Here is an 11,017-nt window from a genome sequence, read left to right as displayed (position 1 = left end):
CTCGATTGAGGATCTGGCCAAGGGCCTAAAATAACGTCCTCCGACAACGGTGCGCTGTCGAGACACGTAAGGTCGTTGTCCAACCTTTCACGCTCTTCCACGCACTTAGGGCAGTCACAAAGCACATGACCTATAGTCTCAGTCACATTGCACACCTCACAGTGTGGAGACTCGGTGCGTCGCATGAGGTGCACGTATCCGCGCGTAAACGCTACCCCCAGCCTTAGTCTGTGCAGAAGACTGGCACAGCTTCGTTGCAGTTTCGGTGGTAGCCTAACATGCCTAAAATAACTAAGTTCACATATGGCTGCGCTGGCTGTGAACAACGCTTTTCCAACTTTAATTATGAATAGCTGAATGACGTCACGCAGCTGAGATAAATCTACAACGTGGTCCTCATGGCAGGACGCTTTTTAGTCAAATTGCACATTAAGGAAAGTAGTGTGTTTCTTCTGTATTTATACACAAATGAAAGTGGTACTGTGCCTTCGAAAATACACTGAGTCATAAATAAAATTGTCGTCCATCCGAATATAGCCTGAAACACGAAAGGAACCGCATACGGGTGTCTTTTGGAACTTCGTAGTACATCGAGTGAAACCTAAATGGGTTTCTGGAACAGGAAGCTTAGCAGTTGAAAAATTCCACTACGACAAATTTTTTCTAAACACCGAAGGTTGCTTTTTGAAAAACCCGTTTGGGTTTTATTTGTAGCTTTGGGCTACATGGGACGAAACCCACATGTTTATCAGAAAGGAAGCATCGCATTTATAAATAAATTCGTCTTGCACGACATTTTCCTCAGCTACTAAGCTTCCGTTCTGATAAACTTGAATGCGTTAAATTTGTGACTTCGTCCTACGTGGGGTCAAACCAATACAGAATCCTCAGGAAGGAAACTTCTGCTTGTCAAAAAGAAAATTGCCTAATACAAATCTTTGCTCATGTCGAAGCCTGCTTTCTAAGAAACCAGTATGAGTTCCTTCTGTAGCTGCTTGCGAAATTTGTGTGCACGACAATTTTCTCTTTGCTGACTTTTCCTGCGCTTACCGGTTTTCCGCAGAACTAGTTTGCCACACAGAAATAATGGGTTATTGTAATATTTACTTTGGTTGTCTTAAAACGCACGAGGTGGAGTTTATTTCTCTAATCACTATAGCAAGTCCTGCAGAACTCACCATCTTTGCTTTCTCCTGATTTCGATGATGCTTGGCAAAACACTGGAAGAAAATGCAATTTGCTGTAGCAGTAAGTTGGTCAGGGATCAGCTCACACCAGTGGAAAGAGCCATGTGGTTTCTAGCGTAATACGCCACCATCATGTCACGTTCTTTGCGACTGTTGTCGCCACTATTTAGACGATCTCGTCAGTCACACCTGCAGCGCTACATGTGCATGGAGCTGTGGTGTCAGTTAGGCCCGTGACGAAGTTTGGTTGTGGTTATACGATTTAGAATATATTTCTATTTACTGTATTTTTTTGAATTGGCACGATTGAGACATCTAGACACGGTTCTATGGACATGTGTATTGAAGCTGGTGTGCTTCTATGCGCTTTCTTTCTCGCAGAACTGCTCCTATGAGGTCCATAGGGCCAGAAATTACATATTCTTTTGTTTGGCTTACTTTACTGTAATTCCCTCATTTCTAAAACCTTTCGTTTTAAGCTTTTATCTTTCTTTGTTAAGTTTGCTCTACCTGTATAGGAAGGGTATATTTCTCTGCTTTTATTTTAGTTGTGAACTACTATGAAATTATATGCAGACATCAATGCAACAAGGGTTTAGTTGTCACTTTCGTCCGCATGTCCTTTTCTTAGCTCTCTGAATTTGTTAAATTAAAGATGTTAATTTAGTACGAAAGCATTCCTGGCATAACGATGATGTTCAAGGAGGGCAGTTGCATTGTCGGGTGTGTATATTTCACGCAGTTTCCGACATCGGTGCCGTCGTAAAAACATTCTCAGCTTTTCCTTTCTCGCACAAAATGGACAATTGTTAAGATATGAGAACAAAATTTTATAAAAAGGTACTTGTCCGTGAGTAACAAAAACAGATCACTAATTCTGCCGTACTACCGAAAATCCACACTTTTCTTGTGCGCTCACATATCCGGAGTCGCGCAAGGTGTAGGGTTTGCATGGAAGTACTCAAGCAGGTAAAGGTGCTGCTTGTTCCAAGTGGCTCGAGAAGAAAATCCAATATGCCGTGAGCGCGCATGCAATAGAACTGTGTGAGTGGATATTAACCAATATTTTCTTACTTTACCCTTAGAATCAATAGTCGCAGAACAGTTCCCTATGCCGTTTAATGTTACACTTCTAACTTGAATAAATGAAAAAGAACCTGCTTCTGTCATTTTTTAACTCGAGATTTCACGAGTAATACGTCCGTAACTACAACAACATCCTACAAACGCCCATGTAAGGCCACTCGCAAATAATGACGTCTGCATGATGGTCAATGCTTAGGTTAAAGACTAGTTTAGCGTAGGTGATCTTAAGTTCCAACATTCTTTAAATCGACTCATATGTTTAATTTGGCCGGGACGTGGCTAAATACCCTGAATAATGTATTGTTTGTACATGAAAACTAACACTAAGTTAAATGTGAGAAATATGATATCTGCCTAAAGCAAACAATCCAATACAACAGGAAACTCTATATTTGGACGAGATAACAGCCAGTTTTCCTGCCTGGAAACTACTTTCATTATGGTTCATCGACGTTTGTACATAGGTTGAGACACATAAAATTTAAAAGAAGGTAACTGTTCTGTAATCAGAAGTGCAAACTATCGCCATTGAAAGTGTAAAACTCGTAGTTTTGGGGATTTGAATTGATTAGAAGGCGCAGAATGAGGCAGAGAAACACTTAGGAGGGTCTGGAGGTGAGCTTGTTGGCATACGTCTACGGTAACGAAACGGTGTTAAAGACATGGACTCGTAGGAAAAAGACCCCCAGGAAAGCGCTCATCTTCTATTCCTCTTTCTAGTCCACGTCTCTATCGCTGTTTTCTACGAGGTAAGCACATCCTTCGAATTCCGGTTAGGGTACCATTTCGACGTTTTCTAAAGGGCCTTCGTGCAAGAATAGCGCAATGGCACTGCACCGATAATGAGATCTGCATCTTTCGGACATTTCGCGAACTTTTGTGCAGCTTTTTATTGGCGTATCGAACCTCTATACCAATCAGTCTTCCCGCGTAATTCATAGCCTAGTGAGCAGAGAATCGGATTGCTAACCCGAGGGGACGTGGAGGCTAAGCTGAGGAAACTAACCATTGAAAAACATGGGACAGTAGGTATGTGGCATTGAGAATCGTCCACCGGTCTTCAACAAACCTCGTTCACGATAACGTGGATAACTGGAGGCATGTGGTATGTGCCGCTCCATAATGAAAGAAATGGTAAGCCACCCTAATGCTTGACTTAGGTTTCTCTTAGTGGCAGTTGCGCCTCGGTGTTGTTGTTTTTTTAGGCTAACAGAGTGACCCTGTTTGCCCTGGCACAATATGCGGGTGAGGAGCGAGTAAGGGCGACGAGGAAGAGCAGGCTGCGCGACCTGGTAAGGTCTAGCCCCCCAACGAGCGGCACACAAAGCGCCCCTAAAAGTGCTGACGTCAGCGCATGTAATGAGCGCGCGCGCGCAGCTGTTGCGAGCAAGCGATCGAGCAGATGAACGCCGCGAGAGGAGAAGCGAAAAAGGAGGGACTGACGTCACCACCCCTCTGCTAGGCATATGTTCAGTCTGTGCCAGGCAGCTGTTTTCCAATAATTAGCCGGTTAAATATCATACCAGCTTCTTGTGTACGACGCCCTTAGCGAAATCAATACTGCGCTTTCTACTCGCGGGGTTGCAGGAATTTCGCCAAAGTCGTGCTCAGATGGCGGTCTCTAATGTTAAAGATTCTATGCTTGAGTGTACGCTAATCAGGAACTTCCTTATGCTCTGATATCATATCTATAATGTAACGCATGAATTTCGTCCTGTAGTATTTCTTGAAGTGCCTTTCTGATTTACTTTTGAATTTCATGCCCGGTTCTCTTTGGAGGTGAACCGAGAATGCTGCGAAAGAAACAAGAGCTTCAGTCGATCCTCCTGCTACTAAGAAAAACGGCATTTAAGATGTCGTCAGTGCAGGGAAGAATTCAGTATGCCTCTTTTGTATTCATATCATGCTGTCGGAATATACACTCACACATGTGCCACGCTAGATGGCGCAGTGTGTCCGGTTGGAGGCACGTGAGCTGAACCCGGATGTATGAACGTCTTTATAGACCATTTCATCGGGCGAGGAGGAAAGAGCACGCGGCGATCATTTCCTCCTCTCTGGCTTGGTCGAACCGGCGCGGCGCTGCTTGAAAGTATTGCGGTCGCTTGCTGCGCAACGTTTTCAAGATGTTTTATATCTTACTTTGTGAAATTTACTATGCACCTATGCACCGATAGGCTTCCCTGATGACCTTATATGAACGGACGTTCATATAAGGTCATCAGGGAAGCCTATCGGTGCATAGGTAACTACAGTAGGCGGATACATCATTTGGGGCGCAAACATGTGACGCGCATTGCCAGCCGCGGTGTGCCTATGTGTTATGAAGTGTTTTGCGTATATGCGTTTTAATTCAACGAAGAGGAGCGGTGTCTCTGTATTACCAGCATGAAATTGCAAATCAACTTGCTATCCCATTTGATGTCGCAGGGACTAAAATATAAAACCTTAGCGCGCATGCTCGTGTACGGCAAACCTAAGGCAACTGCGGAACATCTAAGTGGCAGTCGCTATCAAATATTCGTGATACACCGGCATCGATCTTACGCATTTAGAGTCTAGTAGGCTTGAAATCACTATGTGTCTGCGCTAGCATTCCTGCATGAGGCCGATAGCGCTGCTCAACGCAGAAATCAGTCGGTTGGTGAACCAGCATGATACATATATAAGCGATGCGCTGTGGCATTGGCTTTTTGTCCTGTAAATCATTATTACATGAAAAGGATCGCATAAAGAGAACGTGATGGCTGTTCTGGAAGACAAAAATTTCCGTAATATATGTGAGTGCTTCCTAAAGAACGGAACGAACACTACCGAAAAAAAATTTCATTAGCAGTTAAAGTTAAATCCGCTGGTAATTCTTAAACCAGAAGTGGTACGTACGCGTTCGAAGACCTTCAAAACGTGCTTGTGAGGACTAACAAAACACCCTGTTTCAACTGAACACTTTTGTTAAAGAAACACTTATTTCCGTAACCCATGATTGTTTTCTCAAAAAGCAGGGCTCGAATTTTAGACATAACGACGCCATTTCCATTTAGCTCGGATTTTCTCAGTCGGGGCAAAATAATCACACCTGAAAGTACAGGTAAGAGGAGCACCGAGATCGCTTTCCTCTTGTCTCTCTTTCCTTGTACTTGTTCATATGAACCATTAATAAAACAATGTAATGTAAAGAAAGCTTGAGGACACGGGAACGGATCTCGTTCCTGTTGATAAAATATCTCGTTTCTTGCTCCAACTAAGACTCAGAAAATCATTGTTGCATACAAGCTTGTGTTCATTAGAAATAAAAACTTACGAGACTATGATGAGTGCAGCAAATTATAAATAAAATGCAGATGAAACGACAATTTACCCAAGAGGATGTTCCAGCAACAAAGCTTCGGTAGAAGCCTTCCCATGTTCAAGCGACTCCTGAAAAGCAACGAAAAGTGTGCCTTTGTAATGATATTGTTTAATATCTTGCAAGAAGGGGCGCATTCCGGAAAAACAAGCCAGGAAGACAAGGAATTGACGATCCAATCATTTATCACAACGAAAATCATGTGCGTCACCTGTATGGGTTTACGTAAAATGAATTTGCGAAGTTTGTGTATCGTGGTTCATTCATCGTAAATAATATATTCAACTATTTGCTAAAAATAATAATTAGAAATGAGTACACCTGAGCGATCGGCACAGAAAAGAAGCTAGCATTGAACGGAAGATCCTTGTTCATCAATATTTAGGCCTACAAATCTTCAAAGGCCTTCGTTCTGCAACTCGCTCAGCTCATACTTGGCTATCGGAGACATATTTCTTAATACTTTTTTATGCATCTTACCGGAACATCACTGGCAAACTTATATCAAACGAGTTGCGGTGACGAACTGGGGTTAACAATTTTCGTAGGTCGTTCATTTTTTAGAGCGCAGCTCTTTGGCGTCCGTTCCTGGGTTTCGCGTCGTCGTCGGCGTTGTCGTCGGCCTCGTAACCAGCTCCGCCCCCCTTTCATCCCCCCAGTGCTAGCAGCGACCGACTGATACCGCTGGATGCCGCTGACGCCGCTAGAGAGTCAAGATAACGTGACTGCATAGAACACCGTCGCCGCCATGCAGAAAGAGGAGGAAAGGGTCCCCCCCCCCCCTGTTCTTGTGTGGCGGATAGGGTGCTCTTCAGTTGCCGACGCGCCGGTTATTTCACGTAGGCCCCGGCACGTCGACGAATACGTGACCACCTTCCCACGGCTCGACCTGGTTCTTAGCGCTGCGGAAGCGAGGGTATCATATTGTTTGTGTCGGCATCGGCGGTGTTGTCCCTGAAACCAACTCCGCAGCTGGGGTTGACTCACTATCGGCGTCAGCGGCATCAGTCAGTCGCTGCTATCTCTTCCCTCCTCCCTTTATCGTGTTGTCCGCTTGCTGCGCGCGCTTCTGCCCCCATCGTTTGCCGCTGGGTGTACACGCCGCCCCCCTCCCCCCTCTTCCTGCGAGTCTCCGGTTGTCAAAGCGCCGGCTCGAACTTAATTCCTTTCTTCGCTCCTCCTCCAATGCAACCCCTGTGCGGTGGCAATCAGAGAGCCAGATCGGTGGCGGCGGATCTGTATATGTGCACCGCCCGAGCCGAAATTGCCGCTGCCGTTCGCCCTGTGCGGTGGCAATCAGAGAGCCAGATCGGTGGCGGCGGATCTGTATATGTGCACCGCCCGAGCCGAAATTGCTGCTGCCGTTCGCCACTGCGAAATTATCTGCCAGTTCTTTCTGAGCCATGAGCGAGACGACCGATGGAAGTCCTCCGTCTGCTGCTGCTGCTGCTGCTGCTGCTAAACGAGCTGCCAGAGCAGAGGCCCAGCGCCGTCGCCGTCAGAATCCAGAGGTGCGTGCCGCCGAAGCAGAAGCTTACCTAGTGGAGTCTTTGTTAAAGGAATACGTGTGAAAAATAAAAAAAAATTCTGTGATAGCGTATACATGTGTTGCTCGATTTCTTTGCCTCAATCTATCGAAAAGGTGAAACAGCTTATTTGCTGCGCTCAAATTTCGCATTAGGAAGTAACGTAATCGTCGGTAATTTTTTTTATAACTGATTTGAAATGAATTTACTTGCAAGAATTCTGCGGGATAAAAAGAAAAAAGAACAGATCGAACTGTTTTGCATTCGCACACCCAAGTCCGCATAACCGTATTTGCCACATGAAAAAGATATTAGAGTGCATTTATTTGGGTGACGTGCAGACAAAGCGCACTTGCGCAGGCCGCTTGTGGAAAACCTATAGAAGCGATGTTAAAAAAAAACAGAAAAGTGAAATAAAGAATCACCAAGATTCTCTACGAACGCTAATGAGTATATGATAAAGATGCTATTACCTGTTAAACTATGCGCAATTCCTAGATTGAAACTTGCGAGATCTCTAGAGCTGTTGACAAATGGTATTTAGTATTGTGGGTAGCAAGAACTGTAGCATCGGTTTACCATAATTTATACGCACTACTGAACATTCGTGTTGCACTGCTGGGAGTACAGTCAATGCTGACAAAGTGAGAATCCTACAATAAGGCATTTTGTTGAATGAAGACTTTCAAATAAAAACACTTCGATACATTTTCCCTCTTTGAAACTAACTTCCTAAGTTACCAGAAAAAATGGGGCTTACCTTATATAGCTAAGGCAATCGGTGGCTATTCAAGCAGTTAGGCATTCAAATGGAAACCAATAGGGTGCTTGCAAAGTACCTCTACGATTTTTTGCAATATCCTTTGTGGGTGTCGTTGACAGGTGAGCAGTTGATCTAAATGCAATGTACTAATAAATTATATAACAAGTAGACTCAGTGTACGCGACTTGTATGCGAATAGTTAACATAAAAGAACAATATTTGGAGAAAACTTGAAAATTTAACATAAAATTTCTGTTGCCAGATTGCAATGACGAAGTGCTGTTAACATGTTTTTTGTGACGTTTCTGTTACGCTTAAGACTGCGTTCGGTACTCGTGAGCTTGCTAAAGGGAAATATGCTCAGTAAAATGCAGTGCAACCGGACAAGGCCCATTATATTTCACGAAAACACTTCTTCGACGGTGTAGATGCGGGATCGAGCGATATGTTCCGGTAGCAGAAGCTAAAAGCTTCACGGTATCATAGTTGCCCAATTGTGTTGTTTAAAGAGCATTTCTTCTTCTTAGGCATATATTCGAGCGGTCATCGTCATCTTCTTCGGCCGTCTTTGGTATGCGGAGCGTCCCAGCAAGTGTCTTGTGCCTCGAGCAAGAGGCAGGAGACACGCAGAGAACTGTCTCTTCCATACTATTATGATACATCTCCTTTGTAAACAGTATGCGAATGACCCTGCTTGCTAAGTACAGGCCCTACCTGCCTTTCAGAATTGAAATTAGGATTGCTTCCTTCCAAGCGGGCGCAATGCACCCAATAAATGATGCGGTGTTGAAAAGTGACGGCGCTATACTGCTTTAGGTTTCTCGGTATAATGTTCTGTTGATGTCCTAAACTATTAGCTCGATTCCTGGAGCCTATTTCTGCAGCCATTTCGAGAAGGCTTCCACGGATCATGCACTTAGGGTTGCGCTCGTGATGGGCCCGCACCCCTACCGCTAGCTCAGCCTGTTGACAACACATTGCGCACTTTGCACTGGCAGGGTTAGGACAAATATCAGCCCGCTGTCCAACGGTGCTACACAGTCCGCAGGCCGATATGGTCCAGTAATAGGGTTGAACGAAGGTGATTTCAGTGTTGTAATGAATGTAGCGAGGCTTGACCCTGCCAGCAAAGGTCAGTCAAGCCTTCTTCGATGTGCCAAATCTGCAGATATTCAAGAGTTCGCCTGCTTGCCACTGCATAACCTGGCGTAGGGCGTCGGTCGTCTCGTGGTTGGCGACCGTGATCACGCCGTAGCAGACATCATCGCCATGTTGCTTCTGGTTGCCGTGGGCGGCCATCTTGCCTTTGTATGCTTGTAGCTCAAAGTCCCCAAGCAGCTGGTCCGCCGTCTGCGCCTCCCGCGTACTGCCGATGATGCGGTTCTACCCCGGCTAGAGAAGCAGGCTGAGCGTCACCGCCTCTTGTACCCCGAGGAGAGTGACGAAGAGTGACGAAAGGGGCGGTGAGCGCACCACGTTGAAAGAAGTTTCGGAGTGTCACTGGCTCACGAAGCTTCATGATGACGGCGAAGTCATCTGGGTGTGGTGGAGGCAGAGGCTTAAGGGACCTCGTTATTGTAGGCTTGCTGCGCTTCGAGCCGGATCCTTGTGCTGCAAACATGGCGGAACCTGTCTGTGTGGAAGGTGACTTACCGGCGGGCGGTGCCGATAGAGCCGCCATCGTAGCTTTCCGCTGGGAGCGGCGCTCTATCAAGCGAACGAGTTTTTCATTGTGGATGGAGTCAGCAGCCGCAGATTGTAGTCCCTCGTGGACCGGGATTGTCCTTCACGCTACGGCATCGGAATCGTAACTGTGTTGAGCAGAGAGATCCGCCATCTTGCAAGCCGAGCGGTCCGCTCTCACTTGCGGGCTGGCGTAGCGGTTAGGCTTACCGTCTGTGCCGTGGACCGGAACGAAAAATCACTCTAAGCTTGCCAAAAATGGGCCGAAATCCTGCGTTGCCGGACAGCTTTAGGAGTCCTATAGAAGCAAAATTGATGGCGTTCCACGAAATTGACGGTGGATCTCGTTGATAATTGACGGAGCCGATGCACCGCCCCACGCAAGAAGCAAACGCCAAACGCGTTCCCGCCACGCGCGGGCTTCGCCACTAGGGCGTCACATGGCACTGAGTGTTCTTAGCGAAGCGAGGAAGAGGAATGGCGCTGCAGTAAACGCTTCATATATAGCCCGTTTTGACATTGACGATATGTTGTGCCGCTGTATCGATCCCATGCTAAACAGATTACCGTCGACACTCAGCGTGTGATGGATTCCGCCGTTCTTGGGTTTTGCCTCCATGAAAACGCCGCCATTGTGGTTCGGGTGGAGTCAACCAGCTAGTGCTCAGCAAAACATTCCCACAGCAATTAAGCTAACGTAGACAGTTAGCCCCAATCTCTAGATTCTAAGAGAGCTTTGTACTGAAAGAAGAGGTACTTACTTGTCGTGCATCTGAAGACAGGAATATGACTTGCAGATTGGCACACATCAGCATCTTTTAATAGGCAGTCTAGGAACTCAAATTTGCCATTGCAAGTAGGAGAGGTGGCTGTCAAAACACTTCTAATTGGTGAAAGACGTTCTGTAACAGCTGCATAGGCTGACGTAAATACCTAGCGAGTACGTTTTGAAACGCAGCGTTTTCTAAAGGACGCGTGGGGTATGGTAGAGCAAATTAGTTCAGTGCTCCTGAATTCGCTATTGAGCTTCACATCGCATGTGGTCGTCCAAAATATAGAGAAAAGCACAGCCCGAGTCAAGTTCTTCGTGGTTTTTGAGCAACCAGATGAGGCAGCGAGGCCTAATCCCCTAATCGATTCTCGTCATCGCCTCATCAAAGCTCATCAATTTTGACTGCCTGGGGTCCTGTAATGCCCGCCCAATACACGGTACCCATGCGTTTTCGCCTTTCGCCTCCATCGAAATTCTGCCTCCGCAGACAAAATCTGATCCCGCGACTTCGAGCTTAACTTTGCCATGCCACAGCCACTTAGACACCATGACTGATGCACAATCTGACCTACAATGAATGTTACTCGTCCTGTTGTAAATTGAAATATCATAGCAAACTATGGCAGATACATTCAAGTTGCACAATAAACTTAA

This window comes from Dermacentor variabilis, chromosome 11 (assembly GCF_050947875.1).
Source record: "Dermacentor variabilis isolate Ectoservices chromosome 11, ASM5094787v1, whole genome shotgun sequence".
NCBI lineage: Eukaryota > Metazoa > Arthropoda > Arachnida > Ixodida > Ixodidae > Dermacentor > Dermacentor variabilis.
Note: the sequence above shows the minus strand (reverse complement) of the source record.